Genomic DNA, 18,971 nt, shown 5'->3' with positions numbered 1-18,971 from the left:
CCTCCAGACTTCACCTTCTCCTTCTCCTTCTTCTACTTCTTCTGATTCACCCTCCAGACTTCATCTTCTCCTTCTCCTTCTTCTGCTTCTTCTGATTCACCCTCCAGACTTCACCTTCTCCTTCTCCTTCTTCTGCTTCTTCTGATTCACCCTCCAGACTTCACCTTCTCCTTCTCCTTCTTCTACTTCTTCTGATTCACCCTCCAGACTTCACCTTCTCCTTCTCCTTCTTCTACTTCTTCTGATTCACCCTCCAGACTTCACCTTCTCCTTCTCCTTCTTCTACTTCTTCTGATTCATCCTCCTGACTTCACCTTCTCCTTCTCCTTCTTCTGCTTCTTCTGCTTCACCCTCCAGACTTCACCTTCTCCTTCTCCTTCTTCTGCTTCTTCTGCTTCACCCTCCAGACTTCACCTTCTCCTTCTTCTGCTTCTTCTGCTTCACCCTCCTGACTTCACCTTCTTCTTCTCCTTCTTCTACTTCTTCTGATTCACCCTCCAGACTTCACCTTCTCCTTCTCCTTCTTCTGCTTCTTCTGCTTCACCCTCCAGACTTCACCTTCTCCTTCTCCTTCTTCTGCTTCGCCCTCCAGACTTCACCTTCTCCTTCTCCTTCTTCTGCTTCACCCTCCAGACTTCACATTCTCCTTCTCCTTCTTCTGCTTCTTCTGCTTCACCCTCCTGACTTCACCTTCTCCTTCTCCTTCTTCTACTTCTTCTGCTTCACCCCCCTGACTTCACCTTCTGCTTCTCCTTCTTCTGCTTCTTCTGCTTCACCCTCCAGACTTCACCTTCTCCTTCTCCTTCTTCTGCTTCGCCCTCCAGACTTCACCTTCTCCTTCTCCTTCTTCTGCTTCGCCCTCCAGACTTCAACTTCTCCTTCTCCTTCTTCTGCTTCACCCTCCAGACTTCACCTTCTCCTTCTCCTGCTTCTGCTTCTTCTGATTCACCCTCCAGACCTCACCTTCTCCTTCTCCTTCTTCTACTTCTTCTGATTCACCCTCCAGACTTCTTCTTCTCCTTCACCTTCTTCTGCTTCTTCTGATTCACCCTCCAGACTTCACCTTCTCCATCTCCGTCTTCTGCTTCTTCTGATTCACCCTCCAGACTTCGCCTTCTCCTTCTCCTTCTTCTTCTTCTTCTGATTCACCCTCCAGACTTCACCTTCTCCTTCTGCTTCTTCTACTTTTTCTGATTCACCCTCCAGTCTTCACCTTCTCCTTCTCCTTCTTCTGCTTCTTCTGATTCACCCTCCAGACTTCACCTTCTCCTTCTCCTTCTTCTGCTTCTTCTGATTCACCCTTCTGACTTCACCTTCTCCTTCTCCTTCTTCTGCTTCATCTGATTCACCCTCCAGACTTCACCTTCTCCTTCTCCTTCTTCTACTTCTTCTCATTCACCCTCCAGACTTCACCTTCTCCTTCTACTTCTTCTGCTTCTTCTGATTCACCCTCCAGACTTCACCTTCTCCTTCTCCTTCTTCTGCTTCTTCTGATTCACCCTCCAGGCTTCACCTTCTCCTTCTCCTTCTGATTCACCCTCCAGACTTCACCTTCTCCTTCACCTTCTTCTGCTTCTTCTGATTCAAACTCCAGACTTCACCTTCTCCTTCTCCTTCTTCTACTTCTTCTGATTCACCCTCCAGACTTCACCTTCTCCTTCTCCTACTGCTGCTTCTTCTGATTCACCCTCCAGACTTCACCTTCTCCTTCTCCTTCGTCTACTTCTTCTGATTCACCCTCCAGACTACACCTTCTTCTTCTCCTTCTTCTACTTCTTCTGATTCACCCTCCAGACTTCACCTTCTCCTTCTCCTTCTTCTGCTTCTTCTGATTCACCCTCCAGACTTCACCTTCTCCTTCTCCTTCTTCTACTTCTTCTGATTCACCCTCCAGACTTCACCTTCTCCTTCTCCTTCTTCTGCTTCTTCTGATTCACCCTCCAGACTTCACCTTCTCCTTCTCCTTCTGATTCACCCTCCAGACTTCACCTTCTCCTTCACCTTCTTCTGCTTCTTCTGATTCAAACTCCAGACTTCACCTTCTCCTTCTCCTTCTTCTACTTCTTCTGATTCACCCTCCAGACTTCACCTTCTCCTTCTCCTACTTCTGCTTCTTCTGATTCACCCTCCAGACTTCACCTTCTCCTTCTCCTTATTCTGCTTCTTCTGATTCACCCTCCAGACTTCACCTTATCCTTCTCCTTCTTCTGCTTCTTCTGATTCACCCTCCAGACTTCACCTTCTCCTTCTCCTTCTTCTACTTCTTCTGATTCACCCTCCAGACTTCACCTTCTCCTTCTCCTTCTTCTACTTCTTCTGATTCACCCTTCAGACTTCATCTTCTCATTCTCCTTTTTCTGCTTCTTCTGATTCACCCTCCAGACTTCACTTTCTCCTTCTCCTTCTTCTGCTTCTTCTGATTCACCCTCCAGACTTCACCTTCTCCTTCTCCTTCTTCTACTTCTTCTGATTCACCCTCCAGACTTCACCTTCTCCTTCTCCTTCTTCTACTTCTTCTGATTCACCCTCCAGACTTCACCTTCTCCTTCTTCTGCTTCTTCTGATTCACCCTCCAGACTTCACCTTTTCCTTCTCCTTCTTCTGCTTCTTCTGATTCACCCTCCAGACTTCACCTTCTCCTTCTCCTTCTACTGCTTCTTCTGATTCACCCTTCAGACTTCACCTTCTCCTTCTCCTTCTTCTGCTTCTTCTGATTCACCCTCCAGACCTCACCTTCTCCTTCTGCTTCTTCTACTTCTTCTGATTCACCCTCCAGACTTCATCTTCTCCTTCTCCTTCTTCTGCTTCTTCTGATTCACCCTCCAGACTTCACCTTCTCCATCTCCGTCTTCTGCTTCTTCTGATTCACCCTCCAGACTTCGCCTTCTCCTTCTCCTTCTTTTTCTTCTTCTGATTCACCCTCCAGACTTCACCTTCTCCTTCTGCTTCTTCTACTTTTTCTGATTCACCCTCCAGTCTTCACCTTCTCCTTCTCCTTCTTCTGCTTCTTCTGATTCACCCTCCAGACTTCACCTTCTCCTTCTCCTTCTTCTGCTTTTTCTGATTCACCCTTCTGACTTCACCTTCACCTTCTCCTTCTTCTGCTTCATCTGATTCACCCTCCAGACTTCACCTTCTCCTTCTCCTTCTTCTACTTCTTCTCATTCACCCTCCAGACTTCACCTTCTCCTTCTACTTCTTCTGCTTCTTCTGATTCACCCTCCAGACTTCACCTTCTCCTTCTCCTTCTTCTGCTTCTTCTGATTCACCCTCCAGACTTCATCTTCTCCTTCTCCTTCTGATTCACCCTCCAGACTTCACCTTCTCCTTCACCTTCTTCTGCTTCTTCTGATTCAAACTCCAGACTTCACCTTCTCCTTCTCCTTCTTCTACTTCTTCTGATTCACCCTCCAGACTTCACCTTCTCCTTCTCCTACTTCTGCTTCTTCTGATTCACCCTCCAGACTTCACCTTCTCCTTCTCCTTCGTCTACTTCTTCTGATTCACCCTCCAGACTACACCTTCTTCTTCTCCTTCTTCTACTTCTTCTGATTCACCCTCCAGACTTCACCTTCTCCTTCTCCTTCTTCTCCTTCTTCTGATTCAGCCTCCAGACTTCACCTTCTCCTTCTCCTTCTTCTACTTCTTCTGATTCACCCTCCAGACTTCACCTTCTCCTTCTCCTTCTTCTGCTTCTTCTGATTCACCCTCCAGACTTCACCTTCTCCTTCTCCTTCTGATTCACCCTCCAGACTTCACCTTCTCCTTCACCTTCTTCTGCTTCTTCTGATTCAAACTCCAGACTTCACCTTCTCCTTCTCCTTCTTCTACTTCTTCTGATTCACCCTCCAGACTTCACCTTCTCCTTCTCCTACTTCTGCTTCTTCTGATTCACCCTCCAGACTTCACCTTCTCCTTCTCCTTCGTCTACTTCTTCTGATTCACCCTCCAGACTACACCTTCTCCTTCTCCTTCTTCTACTTCTTCTGATTCACCCTCCAGACTTCACCTTCTCCTTCTCCTTCTTCTGCTTCTTCTGATTCACCCTCCAGACTTCACCTTTTCCTTCTCCTTCTTCTACTTCTTCTGATTCACCCTCCAGACTTCACCTTCTCCTTCTCCTTCTTCTACTTCTTCTGATTCACCCTCCAGACTTCACCTTCTCCTTCTACTTCTTCTGCTTCTTCTGATTCACCCTCCAGACTTCACCTTCTCCTTCTCCTTCTTCTGCTTCTTCTGATTCACCCTCCAGGCTTTACCTTCTCCTTCTCCTTCTTCTGATTCACCCTCCAGACTTCACCTTCTCCTTCTCCTTCTTCTGCTTCTTCTGATTCACCCTCCAGAGTTCACCTTCTCCTTCTCCTTCTTCTACTTCTTCTGATTCACCCTCCAGACTTCACCTTCTCCTTCTCCTTCTTCTGCTTCTTCTGATTCACCCTCCAGACTTCACCTTCTCCTTCTCCTTCGTCTACTTCTTCTGATTCACCCTCCAGACTACACCTTCTCCTTCTCCTTCTTCTACTTCTTCTGATTCACCCTCCAGACTTCACCTTCTCCTTCTCCTTCTTCTGCTTCTTCTGATTCACCCTCCAGACATCACCTTCTCCTTCTCCTTCTTCTACTTCTTCTGATTCACCCTCCAGACTTCACCTTCTCCTTCTACTTCTTCTGCTTCTTCTGATTCACCCTCCAGACTTCACCTTCTCCTTCTCCTTCTTCTGCTTCTTCTGATTCACCCTCCAGACTTCACCTTCTCCTTCTCCTTCTTCTGATTCACCCTCCAGACTTCACCTTCTCCTTCTCCTACTTCCGCTTCTTCTGATTCACCCTCCAGACTTCACCTTCTCCTTCTCCTTCGTCTACTTCTTCTGATTCACCCTCCAGACTACACCTTCTCCTTCTCCTTCTTCTACTTCTTCCGATTCACCCTCCAGACTTCACCTTCTCCTTCTCCTTCTTCTGCTTCTTCTGATTCACCCTCCAGACTTCACCTTCTCCTTCTCCTTCTTCGACTTCTTCTGATTCACCCTCCAGACTTCACCTTCTCCTTCTCCTTCTTCTACTTCTTCTGGTTCACCCTCCAGACTTCACCTTCTCCTACTACTTCTTCTGCTTCTTCTGATTCACCCTCCAGACTTCACCTTCTCCTTCTCCTTCTTCTGCTTCTTCTGATGCACCCTCCAGACTTCACCTTCTCCTTCTCCTTCTTCTGATTCACCCTCCAGACTTCACCTTCTCCTTCTCCTTCTTCTGCTTCTTCTGATTCACCCTCCAGAGTTCACCTTCTCCTTCTCCTTCTTCTACTTCTTCTGATTCACCCTCCTGACTTCACCTTCTCCTTCTCCTTCTTCTGCTTCTTCTGATTCACCCTCCAGACTTCACCTTCTCCTTCTCCTTCGTCTACTTCTTCTGATTCACCCTCCAGACTACACCTTCTCCTTCTCCTTCTTCTACTTCTTCTGATTCACCCTCCAGACTTCACCTTCTCCTTCTCCTTCTTCTGCTTCTTCTGATTCACCCTCCAGACTTCACCTTCTCCTTCTCCTTATTCTGCTTCTTCTGATTCACCCTCCAGACTTCACCTTATCCTTCTCCTTCTTCTGCTTCTTGTGATTCACCCTCCAGACTTCACCTTCTCCTTCTCCTTCTTCTACTTCTTCTGATTCACCCTCCAGACTTCACCTTCTCCTTCTCCTTCTTCTACTTCTTCTGATTCACCCTTCAGACTTCATCTTCTCATTCTCCTTTTTCTGCTTCTTCTGATTCACCCTCCAGACTTCACTTTCTCCTTCTCCTTCTTCTGCTTCTTCTGATTCACCCTCCAGACTTCACCTTCTCCTTCTCCTTCTTCTACTTCTTCTGATTCACCCTCCAGACTTCACCTTCTCCTTCTCCTTCTTCTACTTCTTCTGATTCACCCTCCAGACTTCACCTTCTCCTTCTCCTTCTTCTGCTTCTTCTGATTCACCCTCCAGACTTCACCTTCTCCTTTTCCTTCTTCTGCTTCTTCTGATTCACCCTCCAGACTTCACCTTCTCCTTCTCCTTCTACTGCTTCTTCTGATTCACCCTTCAGACTTCACCTTCTCCTTCTCCTTCTTCTGCTTCTTCTGATTCACCCTCCAGACCTCACCTTCTCCTTCTCCTTCTTCTACTTCTTCTGATTCACCCTCCAGACTTCATCTTCTCCTTCTCCTTCTTCTGCTTCTTCTGATTCACCCTCCAGACTTCACCTTCTCCATCTCCGTCTTCTGCTCCTTCTGATTCACCCTCCAGACTTCGCCTTCTCCTTCTCCTTCTTCTTCTTCTTCTGATTCACCCTCCAGACTTCACCTTCTCCTTCTCCTTCTTCTACTTTTTCTGATTCACCATCCAGTCTTCACCTTCTCCTTCTCCTTCTTCTGATTCACCCTCCAGACTTCACCTTCTCCTTCTCCTTCTTCTGCTTCTTCTGATTCACCCTTCTGACTTCACCTTCTCCTTCTCCTTCTTCTGCTTCATCTGATTCACCCTCCAGACTTCACCTTCTCCTTCTCCTTCTTCTACTTCTTCTCATTCACCCTCCAGACTTCACCTTCTCCTTCTACTTCTTCTGCTTCTTCTGATTCACCCTCCAGACTTCACCTTCTCCTTCTCCTTCTTCTGCTTCTTCTGATTCACCCTCCAGACTTCACCTTCTCCTTCTCCTTCTTCTGCTTCTTCTGATTCACCCTCCAGACTTCACCTTCTCCTTCTCCTTCTACTGCTTCTTCTGATTCACCCTTCAGACTTCACCTTCTCCTTCTCCTTCTTCTGCTTCTTCTGATACACCCTCCAGACGTCACCTTCTCCTTCTCCTTCTTCTACTTCTTCTGATTCACCCTCCAGACTTCATCTTCTCCTTCTCCTTCTTCTGCTTCTTCTGATTCACCCTCCAGACCTCACCTTCTCCATCTCCGTCTTCTGCTCCTTCTGATTCACCCTCCAGACTTCGCCTTCTCCTTCTCCTTCTTCTTCTTCTTCTGATTCACCCTCCAGACTTCACCTTCTCCTTCTCCTTCTTCTACTTTTTCTGATTCACCATCCAGTCTTCACCTTCTCCTTCTCCTTCTTCTGCTTCTTCTGATTCACCCTCCAGACTTCACCTTCTCCTTCTCCTTCTTCTGCTTCTTCTGATTCACCCTTCTGACTTCACCTTCTCCTTCTCCTTCTTCTGCTTCATCTGATTCACCCTCCAGACTTCACCTTCTCCTTCTCCTTCTTCTACTTCTTCTCATTCACCCTCCAGACTTCACCTTCTCCTTTTACTTCTTCTGCTTCTTCTGATTCACCCTCCAGACTTCACCTTCTCCTTCTCCTTCTTCTGCTTCTTCTGATTCACCCTCCAGACTTCACCTTCTCCTTCTCCTTCTGATTCACCCTCCAGACTTCACCTTCTCCTTCACCTTCTTCTGCTTCTTCTGATTCAAACTCCAGACTTCACCTTCTCCTTCTCCTTCTTCTACTTCTTCTGATTCACCCTCCAGACTTCACCTTCTCCTTCTCCTACTTCTGCTTCTTCTGATTCACCCTCCAGACTTCACCTTCTCCTTCTCCTTCGTCTACTTCTTCTGATTCACCCTCCAGACTACACCTTCTCCTTCTCCTTCTTCTACTTCTTCTGATTCACCCTCCAGACTTCACCTTCTCCTTCTCCTTCTTCTGCTTCTTCTGATTCACCCTCCAGACTTCACCTTCTCCTTCTCCTTCTGATTCACCCTCCAGACTTCACCTTCTCCTTCTCCTTCTTCTGCTTCTTCTGATTCACCCTCCAGACTTCACCTTCTCCTTCTCCTTCTTCTACTTCTTCTGATTCACCCTCCCGACTTCACCTTCTCCTTCTACTTCTTCTGCTTCTTCTGATTCACCCTCCAGACTTCACCTTCTCCTTCTCCTTCTTCTGCTTCTTCTGATTCACCCTCCAGACTTCACCTTCTCCTTCTCCTTCTGATTCACCCTCCAGACTTCACCTTCTCATTCACCTTCTTCTGCTTCTTCTGATTCAAACTCCAGACTTCACCTTCTCCTTCTCCTTCTTCTACTTCTTCTGATTCACCCTCCAGACTTCATCTTCTCCTTCTCCTACTTCTGCTTCTTCTGATTCACCCTCCAGACTTCACCTTCTCCTTCTCCTTCGTCTACTTCTTCTGATTCACCCTCCAGACTACACCTTCTCCTTCTCCTTCTTCTACTTCTTCTGATTCACCCTCCAGACTTCACCTTCTCCTTCTCCTTCTTCTGCTTCTTCTGATTCACCCTCCAGACTTCACCTTCTCCTTCTCCTTCTTCTACTTCTTCTGATTCACCCTCCAGACTTCACCTTCTCCTTCTCCTTCTTCTACTTCTTCTGATTCACCCTCCAGACTTCACCTTCTCCTTCTACTTCTTCTGCTTCTTCTGATTCACCCTCCAGACTTCACCTTCTCCTTCTCCTTCTTCTGCTTCTTCTGATCCACCCTCCAGGCTTTACCTTCTCCTTCTCCTTCTTCTGATTCACCCTCCAGACTTCACCTTCTCCTTCTCCTTCTTCTGCTTCTTCTGATTCACCCTCCAGAGTTCACCTTCTCCTTCTCCTTCTTCTACTTCTTCTGATTCACCCTCCAGACTTCACCTTCTCCTTCTCCTTCTTCTACTTCTTCTGCTTCTCCCTCCAGACTTCACCTTCTCGTTCTCCTTCTTCTGCTACTTGTGATTCACCCTCCAGACTTCACCTTCTCCTTCTCCTTCTTCTACTTCTTCTGATTCACCCTCCAGACTTCACCTTCTCCTTCTCCTTCTTCTACTTCTTCTGATTCACCCTCCAGACTTCACCTTCTTCTTCTCCTTCTTCTACTTCTTCTGATTCACCCTCCTGACTTCACCTTCTCCTTCTCCTTCTTCTGCTTCTTCTGCTTCACCCTCCAGACTTCACCTTCTCCTTCTCCTTCTTTTGCTTCTTCTGCTTCACCCTCCAGACTTCACCTTCTCCTTTTCCTTCTTCTGCTTCTTCTGCTTCACCCTCCTGACTTCACCTTCTTCTTCTCCTTCTTCTACTTCTTCTGATTCACCCTCCAGACTTCACCTTCTCCTTCTCCTTCTTCTGCTTCTTCTGATTCACCCTCCAGACTTCACCTTCTCCTTCTCCTTCTTCTACTTCTTCTGATTCACCCTCCAGACTTCACCTTCTCCTTCTCCTTCTTCTACTTCTTCTGATTCACCCTCCAGACTTCACCTTCTCCTTCTCCTTCTTCTACTTCTTCTGCTTCTCCCTCCAGACTTCACCTTCTCCTTCTCCTTCTTCTGCTTCTTCTGGTTCACCCTCCAGACTTCATCTTCTCCTTCTCCTTCTTCTACTTCTTCTGATTCACCCTCCAGACTTCACCTTCTCCTTCTCCTTCTTCTACTTCTTCTGATTCACCCTCCAGACTTCACCTTCTCCTTCTCCTTCTTCTACTTCTTCTGATTCACCCTCCAGACTTCACCTTCTCCTTCTCCTGCTTCTGCTTCTTCTGATTCACCCTCCAGACTTCACCTTCTCCTTCTCCTTCTTCTACTTCTTCTGATTCACCCTCCAGACTTCACCTTCTCCTTCTCCTTCTTCTACTTCTTCTGATTCACCCTCCAGACTTCACCTTCTCCTTCTCCTTCTTCTACTTCTTCTGATTCACCCTCCAGACTTCACCTTCTCCTTCTCCTTCTTCTACTTCTTCTGATTCACCCTCCAGACTTCACCTTCTCCTTCTCCTTCTTCTACTTCTTCTGATTCACCCTCCTGACTTCACCTTCTCCTTCTCCTTCTTCTGCATCTTCTGATTCAACCTCCAGACTTCACCTTCTCCTTCCCCTTCGTCTACTTCTTCTGATTCACCCTCCAGACTACACCTTCTCCTTCTCCTTCTTCTACTTCTTCTGATTCACCCTCCAGACTTCACCTTCTCCTTCTCCTTCTTCTGCTTCTTCTGATTCACCCTCCTTACTTCACCTTCTCCTTCTCCTTCTTCTACATCTTCTGATTCACCCTCCAGACTTCACCTTCTTCTTCTCCTTCTTCGACTCCTTCTGATTCACCCTCCAGACTTCACCTTCTCCTTCTCCTTCTTCTACTTCTTCTGCTTCTCCCTCCAGATTTCACCTTCTCGTTCTCCTTCTTCTGCTACTTGTGATTCACCCTCCAGACTTCACCTTCTCCTTCTCCTTCTTCTACTTCTTCTGATTCACCCTCCAGACTTCACCTTCTCCTTCTCCTTCTTCTACTTCTTCTGATTCACCCTCCAGAGTTCACCTTCTCCTTCTCCTTCTTCTACTTCTTCTGATTCACCCTCCTGACTTCACCTTCTCCTTCTCCTTCTTCTGCTTCTTCTGCTTCACCCTCCAGACTTCACCTTCTCCTTCTCCTTCTTCTACTTCTTCTGATTCACCCTCCAGACTTCACCTTCTCCTTCTCCTGCTTTTGCTTCTTCTGATTCACCCTCCAGACTTCACCTTCTCCTTCTCCTTCTTCTACTTCTTCTGATTCACCCTCCAGACTTCACCTTCTCCTTCTCCTTCTTCTACTTCTTCTGATTCACCCTCCAGACTTCACCTTCTCCTTCTCCTTCTTCTACTTCTTCTGATTCACCCTCCAGACTTCACCTTCTCCTTCTCCTTCTTCTACTTCTTCTGATTCACCCTCCAGACTTCACCTTCTCCTTCTCCTTCTTCTACTTCTTCTGATTCACCCTCCAGACTTCACCATCTCCTTCTCCTTCTTCTACTTCTTCTGATTCACCCTCCTGACTTCACCTTCTCCTTCTCCTTCTTCTGCTTCTTCTGCTTCACCCTCCAGACTTCACCTTCTCCTTCTCCTTCTTCTGCTTCTTCTGCTTCACCCTCCAGACTTCACCTTCTCCTTCTCCTTCTTCTGCTTCTTCTGCTTCACCCTCCTGACTTCACCTTCTTCTTCTCCTTCTTCTACTTCTTCTGATTCACCCTCCAGACTTCACCTTCTCCTTCTCCTTCTTCTGCTTCTTCTGCTTCACCCTCCAGACTTCACCTTCTCCTTCTCCTTCTTCTGCTTCTTCTGCTTCGCCCTCCAGACTTCACCTTCTCCTTCTCCTTCTTCTGCTTCTTCTGCTTCACCCTCCAGACTTCACATTCTCCTTCCCCTTCTTCTGCTTCTTCTGCTTCACCCTCCTGACTTCACCTTCTCCTTCTCCTTCTTCTAATTCTTCTGATTCACCCTCCAGACTTCACCTTCTCCTTCTCCTTCATCTGCTTCTTCTGCTTCACCCTCCAGACTTCACCTTCTCCTTCTCCTTCTTCTGCTTCTTCTGCTGCGCCCTCCAGACTTCACCTTCTCCTTCTCCTTCTTCTGCTTCTTCTGCTTCACCCTCCTGACTTTACCTTCTCCTTCTCCTTCTTCTACTTCTTCTGCTTCACCCCCCTGACTTCACCTTCTCCTTCTCCTTCTTCTGCTTCTTCTGATTCACCCTCCTGACTTCACCTTCTCCTTCTCCTTCTTCTGCTTCTTCTGATTCACCCTCCAGACTTCACCTTCTCCTTCTCCTTCTTCTGCTTCTTGTGATTCACCCTCCAGACTTCACCTTCTCCTTGTACTTCTTCTGCTTCTTCTGATTCACCCTCCAGACCTCACCTTCTCCTTCTCCTTCTTCTACCTCTTCTGATCCACCCTCCAGACTTCATCTTCTCCTTCTCCTTCTTCTGCTTCTTCTGATTCACCCTCCAGACTTCACCTTCTCCTTCTCCTTCTTCTGCTTCTTCTGATTCACCCTCCAGACTTCACCTTCTCCTTCTCCTTCTTCCACTTCTTCTGATTCACCCTCCAGACTTCACCTTCTCCTTCTCCTTCTTCTACTTCTTCTGATTCCCCCTCCAGTCTTCACCTTCTCCTTCACCTTCTTCTGCTTCTTCTGCTTCACCCTCCAGACTTCACCTTCTCCTTCTCCTTCTTCTGATTCTTCTGATTCACCCTCCAGACTTCACCTTCTCCTTCTCCTTCTTCTGCTTCTTCTGTGTCACCCTCCTGACTTCACCTTCTCCTTCTCCTTCTTCTACTTCTTCTGATTCACCCTCCTGACTTCACGTTCTCCTTCTCCTTCTTCTACTTCTTCTGCTTCACCCTCCAGACTTCACCTTCTCCTTCTCCTTCTTCTACTTCTTCTGATTCACCCTCCAGACTTCACCTTCTCCTTCTCCTTCTTCTGCTTCTTCTGATTCACCCTCCAGACTTCACCTTCTCCTTCTCCTTATTCTGCTTCTTCTGATTCACCCTCCAGACATCACCTTCTCCTTCTTCTTCTTCTGCTTCTTCTGATTCACCCTCCAGACTTCACCTTCTCCTTCTCCTTCTTCTGCTTGTTCTGACTCACCCTCCAGACTTCACCTTCTCCTTCTCCTTCTTCTACTTCTTCTGATTCACCCTCCAGACTTCATCTTCTCCTTCTCCTTCTTCTGCTTCTTCTGATTCACCCTCCAGACTTCACCTTCTCCTTCTCCTTCTTCTGCTTCTTCTGATTCACCCTCCAGACTTCACCTTCTCCTTCTCCTTCTTCTACTTCTTCTGATTCACCCTCCAGACTTCACCTTCTCCTTCTCCTTCTTCTACTTCTTCTGATTCACCCTCCAGACTTCACCTTCTCCTTCTCCTTCTTCTACTTCTTCTGATTCATCCTCCTGACTTCACCTTCTCCTTCTCCTTCTTCTGCTTCTTCTGCTTCACCCTCCAGACTTCACCTTCTCCTTCTCCTTCTTCTGCTTCTTCTGCTTCACCCTCCAGACTTCACCTTCTCCTTCTCCTTCTTCTGCTTCTTCTGCTTCACCCTCCTGACTTCACCTTCTTCTTCTCCTTCTTCTACTTCTTCTGATTCACCCTCCAGACTTCACGTTCTCCTTCTCCTTCTTCTGCTTCTTCTGCTTCACCCTCCAGACTTCACCTTCTCCTTCTCCTTCTTCTGCTTCGCCCTCCAGACTTCACCTTCTCCTTCTCCTTCTTCTGCTTCACCCTCCAGACTTCACATTCTCCTTCTCCTTCTTCTGCTTCTTCTGCTTCACCCTCCTGACTTCACCTTCTCCTTCTCCTTCTTCTACTTCTTCTGCTTCACCCCCCTGACTTCACCTTCTCCTTCTCCTTCTTCTGCTTCTTCTGATTCACCCTCCTAACTTCACCTTCTCCTTCTCCTTCTTCTGCTTCTTCTGATTCACCCTCCTTACTTCACCTCCTTCTCCTTCTTCTGCTTCTTCTGATTCACCCTCCAGACTTCACCCTCTCCTTCTCCTTCTTCTGCTTCTTTTGATTCACCCTCCAGACTTCACCTTCTCCTTCTCCTTCTTCTGCTTCTTCTGGTTCACCCTCCAGACATCACCTTCTCCTTCTCCTTCTTCTCCTTCTTCTGATTCACCCTCCAGACTTCATCTTCTCCTTCTCCTTCTTCTGCTTCTTCTGATTCACCCTCCAGACTTCACCTTCTCCTTCTCCTTCTTCTACTTCTTCTGATTCACCCTCCAGACTTCACCTTCTCCTTCTCCTTCTTCTACTTCTTCTGCTTCACCCTCCAGACTTCACTTTCTCCTTCTCCTTCTTCTACTTCTTCTGATTCACCCTCCAGACTTCACCTTCTCCTTCTCCTTCTTCTGCTTCTTCTGATTCACCCTCCAGACTTCACCTTCTCCTTCTCCTTCTTCTACTTCTTCTGATTCCCCCTCCAGTCTTCACCTTCTCCTTCTCCTTCTTCTGCTTCTTCTGCTTCACCCTCCAGACTTCACCTTCTCCTTCTCCTTCTTCTGATTCTTCTGATTCACCCTCCAGACTTCACCTTCTCCTTCTCCTTCTTCTACTTCTTCTGATTCACCCTCCAGACTTCACCTTCTCCTTCTCCTTCTTCTACTTCTTCTGATTCCCCCTCCAGTCTTCACCTTCTCCTTCTCCTTCTTCTGCTTCTTCTGATTCACCTTCCTGACTTCACCTTCTCCTTCTCCTTCTTCTACTTCTTCTGATTCACCCTCCTAACTTCACCTTCTCCTTCTCCTTCTTCTACTTCTTCTGCTTCACCCTCCAGACTTCACCTTCTTCTTCTCCATCTTCTACTTCTTCTGATTCACCCTCCAGACTTCACCTTCTCCTTCTCCTTCTTCTGCTTCTTCTGATTCACCCTCCAGACTTCACCTTCTCCTTCTCCTTATTCTGCTTCTTCTGATTCACCCTCCAGACTTCACCTTCTCCTTCTCCTTCTTCTACTTCTTCTGATTCACCCTCCAGACTTCACCTTCTCCTTCTACTTCTTCTGCTTCTTCTGATTCACCCTCCAGACTTCACCTTCTCCTTCTCCTTCTTCTGCTTCTTCTGATTCACCCTCCAGGCTTTACCTTCTCCTTCTCCTTCTTCTGATTCACCCTCCAGACTTCACCTTCTCCTTCTCCTTCTTCTGCTTCTTCTGATTCACCCTCCAGACTTCACCTTCTCCTTCTCCTTCTTCTACTTCTTCTGATTCATCCTCCAGACTTCACCTTCTCCTTCTCCTTCTTCTGCTTCTTCTGATTCACCCTCCAGACTTCACCTTCTCCTTCTCTTTATTCTGCTTCTTCTGATTCACCCTCCAGACTTCACCTTATCCTTCTCCTTCTTCTGCTTCTTCTGATTCACCCTCCAGACTTCACCTTCTCCTTCTCCTTCTTCTGCTTCTTCTGATTCACCCTCCAGACATCACCTTCTCCTTCTCCTTCTTCTACTTCTTCTGATTCACCCTCCAGACTTCTTCTTCTCCTTCTCCTTCTTCTGCTTCTTCTGATTCACCCTCCAGACTTCACTTCCTCCTTCTCCTTCTACTTCTTCTGATTCACCCTCCAGACTTCACCTTCTCCTTCTCCTTCTTCTACTTCTTCTGATTCGCCCTCCAGCCTTCACCTTCTCCTTCTCCTTCTTCTGCTTCTTCTGATTCACCCTCCAGACTTCACCTTCTCCTTCTCCTTCTTCTGCCTCTTCTGATTCACCCTCCAGACTTCACCTTCTCCTTCTCCTTCTACTGCTTCTTCTGATTCACCCTTCAGACTTCACCTTCTCCTTCTCCTTCTTCTGCTTCTTCTGATTCACCCTCCAGGCCTCACCTTCTCCTTCTCCTTCTTCTACTTCTTCTGATTCACCCTCCAGACTTCATCTTCTCCTTCTCCTTCTTCTGCTTCTTCTGATTCACCCTCCAGACTTCACCTTCTCCTTCTCCTTCTTCTGCTTCTTCTGCTTCACCCTCCAGACTTCACCTTCTCCTTCTCTTTCTTCTGCTTCTTCTGATTCACCCTCCAGACTTCACCTTCTCCTTCTCCTTCTTCTGATTCTTCTGATTCACCCTCCAGACTTCACCTCCTCCTTTTCCTTCTTCTGCTTCTTCTGATTCACCCTCCTGACTTCACATTCTTCTTCTCCTTCTTCTACTTCTTCTGATTCACCCTCCTGACTTCACCTTCTCCTTCTCCTTCTTCTACTACTTCTGCTTCACCCGCCAGACTTCAACATCTCCTTCTCCTTCTTCTGCTTCTTCTGATTCACCCTCCAGACTTCACCTTCTCCTTCTCCTTCTTCTGCTTCTTCTGATTCACCCTCCAGACTTCACCTTCTCCTTCTCCTTCTTCTACTTCTTCTGATTCACCCTCCAGACTTCATCTTCTCCTTCTCCTTCTTCTGCTTCTTCTGATTCACCCTCCAGACTTCACTTTCTCCTTCTCCTTCTTCTGCTTCTTCTGATTCACCCTCCAGACTTCACCTTCTCCTTCTCCTTCTTCTACTTCTTCTGATTCACCCTCCAGACTTCACCTTCTCCTTCTCCTTCTTCTACTTCTTCTGATTCACCCTCCAGACTTCACCTTCTGCTTCTCCTTCTTCTGCTTCTTCTGATTCACCCTCCAGACTTCACCTTCTCCTTCTGTTTCTTCTGCTTCTTCTGATTCACCCTCCAGACTTCACCTTCTCCTTCTCCTTCCACTGCTTCTTCTGATTCACCCTTCAGACTTCACCTTCTCCTTCTCCTTCTTCTGCTTCTTCTGATTCACCCTCCAGACCTCACCTTCTCCTTCTTCTACTTCTTCTGATTCACCCTCCAGACTTCATCTTCTCCTTCTCCTTCTTCTGCTTCTTCTGATTCACCCTCCAGACTTCACCTTCTCCATCTCCGTCTTCTGCTTCTTCTGATTCACCCTCCAGACTTCGCCTTCTCCTTCTCCTTCTTCTACTTCTGATTCACCCTCCAGACTTCACCTTCTCCTTCTCCTTCTTCTACTTTTTCTGATTCACCCTCCAGTCTTCACCTTCTCCTTCTCCTTCTTCTGCTTCTTCCGATTCACCCTCCAGACATCACCTTCTCCTTCTCCTTCTTCTGCTTCTTCTGATTCACCCTTCTGACTTCACCTTCTCCTTCTCCTTCTTCTGCTTCTTCTGATTCATCCTCCAGACTTCACCTTCTCCTTCTCCTTCTTCTACTTCTTCTGATTCACCCTCCAGACTTCACCTTCTCCTTCTACTTCTTCTGCTTCTTCTGATTCACCCTCCAGACTTCACCTTCTCCTTCTCCTTCTTCTGCTTCTTCTGATACACCCTCCAGACTTCACCTTCTCCTTCTCCTTCTTCTGATTCACCCTCCAGACTTCACCTTCTCCTTTTCCTTCTTCTGCTTCTTCTGATTCAAACTCCAGACTTCACCTTCTCCTTCTCCTTCTTCTACTTCTTCTGATTCACCCTCCAGACTTCACCTTCTCCTTCTCCTACTTCTGCTTCTTCTGATTCACCCTCCAGACTTCACCTTCTGCTTCTCCTTCGTCTACTTCTTCTGATTCACCCTCCAGACTACACCTTCTCCTTCTCCTTCTTCTACTTCTTCTGATTCACCCTCCAGACTTCACCTTCTCCTTCTCCTTCTTCTGCTTCTTCTGATTTACCCTCCAGACTTCACCTTCTCCTTCTCCTTCTTCTATTCTTCTGATTCACCCTCCAGACTTCACCTTCTCCTTCTCCTTCTTCTACTTCTTCTGATTCACCCTCCAGACTTCACCTTCTCCTTCTACTTCTTCTGCTTCTTCTGATTCACCCTCCAGACTTCACCTTCTCCTTCTCCTTCTTCTGCTTCTTCTGATTCACCCTCCAGACTTTACCTTCTCCTTCTCCTTCTTCTGATTCAACATCCAGACTTCACCTTCTCCTTCTCCTTTTTCTGCTTCTTCTGATTCACCCTCCAGACTTCACCTTCTCCTTCTCCTTCTTCTACTTCTTCTGATTCACCCTCCAGACTTCACCTTCTCCTTCTCCTTCTTCTGCTTCTTCTGATTCACCCTCCAGACTTCACCTTCTCCTTCTCTTTATTCTGCTTCTTCTGATTCACCCTCCAGACTTCACCTTATCCTTCTCCTTCTTCTGCTTCTTCTGATTCACCCTCCAGACTTCACCTTCTCCTTCTCCTTCTTCTGCTTCTTCTGATTCACCCTCCAGACATCACCTTCTCCTTCTCCTTCTTCTACTTCTTCTGATTCACCCTCCAGACTTCTTCTTCTCCTTCTCCTTCTTCTGCTTCTTCTGATTCACCCTCCAGACTTCACTTCCTCCTTCTCCTTCTACTTCTTCTGATTCACCCTCCAGACTTCACCTTCTCCTTCTCCTTCTTCTACTTCTTCTGATTCACCCTCCAGACTTCACCTTCTCCTTCTCCTTCTTCTGCTTCTTCTGATTCACCCTCCAGACTTCACCTTCTCCTTCTCCTTCTTCTGCCTCTTCTGATTCACCCTCCAGACTTCACCTTCTCCTTCTCCTTCTACTGCTTCTTCTGATTCACCCTTCAGACTTCACCTTCTCCTTCTCCTTCTTCTGCTTCTTCTGATTCACCCTCCAGGCCTCACCTTCTCCTTCTCCTTCTTCTACTTCTTCTGATTCACCCTCCAGACTTCATCTTCTCCTTCTCCTTCTTCTGCTTCTTCTGATTCACCCTCCAGACTTCACCTTCTCCTTCTCCTTCTTCTGCTTCTTCTGCTTCACCCTCCAGACTTCACCTTCTCCTTCTCTTTCTTCTGCTTCTTCTGATTCACCCTCCAGACTTCACCTTCTCCTTCTCCTTCTTCTGATTCTTCTGATTCACCCTCCAGACTTCACCTCCTCCTTTTCCTTCTTCTGCTTCTTCTGATTCACCCTCCTGACTTCACATTCTTCTTCTCCTTCTTCTACTTCTTCTGATTCACCCTCCTGACTTCACCTTTTCCTTCTCCTTCTTCTACTACTTCTGCTTCACCCGCCAGACTTCAACATCTCCTTCTCCTTCTTCTGCTTCTTCTGATTCACCCTCCAGACTTCACCTTCTCCTTCTCCTTCTTCTGCTTCTTCTGATTCACCCTCCAGACTTCACCTTCTCCTTCTCCTTCTTCTACTTCTTCTGATTCACCCTCCAGACTTCATCTTCTCCTTCTCCTTCTTCTGCTTCTTCTGATTCACCCTCCAGACTTCACTTTCACCTTCTCCTTCTTCTGCTTCTTCTGATTCACCCTCCAGACTTCACCTTCTCCTTCTCCTTCTTCTACTTCTTCTGATTCACCCTCCAGACTTCACCTTCTCCTTCTCCTTCTTCTACTTCTTCTGATTCACCCTCCAGACTTCACCTTCTGCTTCTCCTTCTTCTGCTTCTTCTGATTCACCCTCCAGACTTCACCTTCTCCTTCTGTTTCTTCTGCTTCTTCTGATTCACCCTCCAGACTTCACCTTCTCCTTCTCCTTCCACTGCTTCTTCTGATTCACCCTTCAGACTTCACCTTCTCCTTCTCCTTCTTCTGCTTCTTCTGATTCACCCTCCAGACCTCACCTTCTCCTTCTTCTACTTCTTCTGATTCACCCTCCAGACTTCATCTTCTCCTTCTCCTTCTTCTGCTTCTTCTGATTCACCCTCCAGACTTCACCTTCTCCATCTCCGTCTTCTGCTTCTTCTGATTCACCCTCCAGACTTCGCCTTCTCCTTCTCC

The sequence above is a fragment of the Somniosus microcephalus genome, unplaced genomic scaffold, assembly GCF_052327205.1.
Source record: "Somniosus microcephalus isolate GS21.2 unplaced genomic scaffold, FLI_Smic_1.0 unresolved_chr6, whole genome shotgun sequence".
Classification (NCBI taxonomy): Eukaryota; Metazoa; Chordata; class Chondrichthyes; order Squaliformes; family Somniosidae; genus Somniosus; species Somniosus microcephalus.
This window is presented reverse-complemented; position numbering follows the sequence as displayed.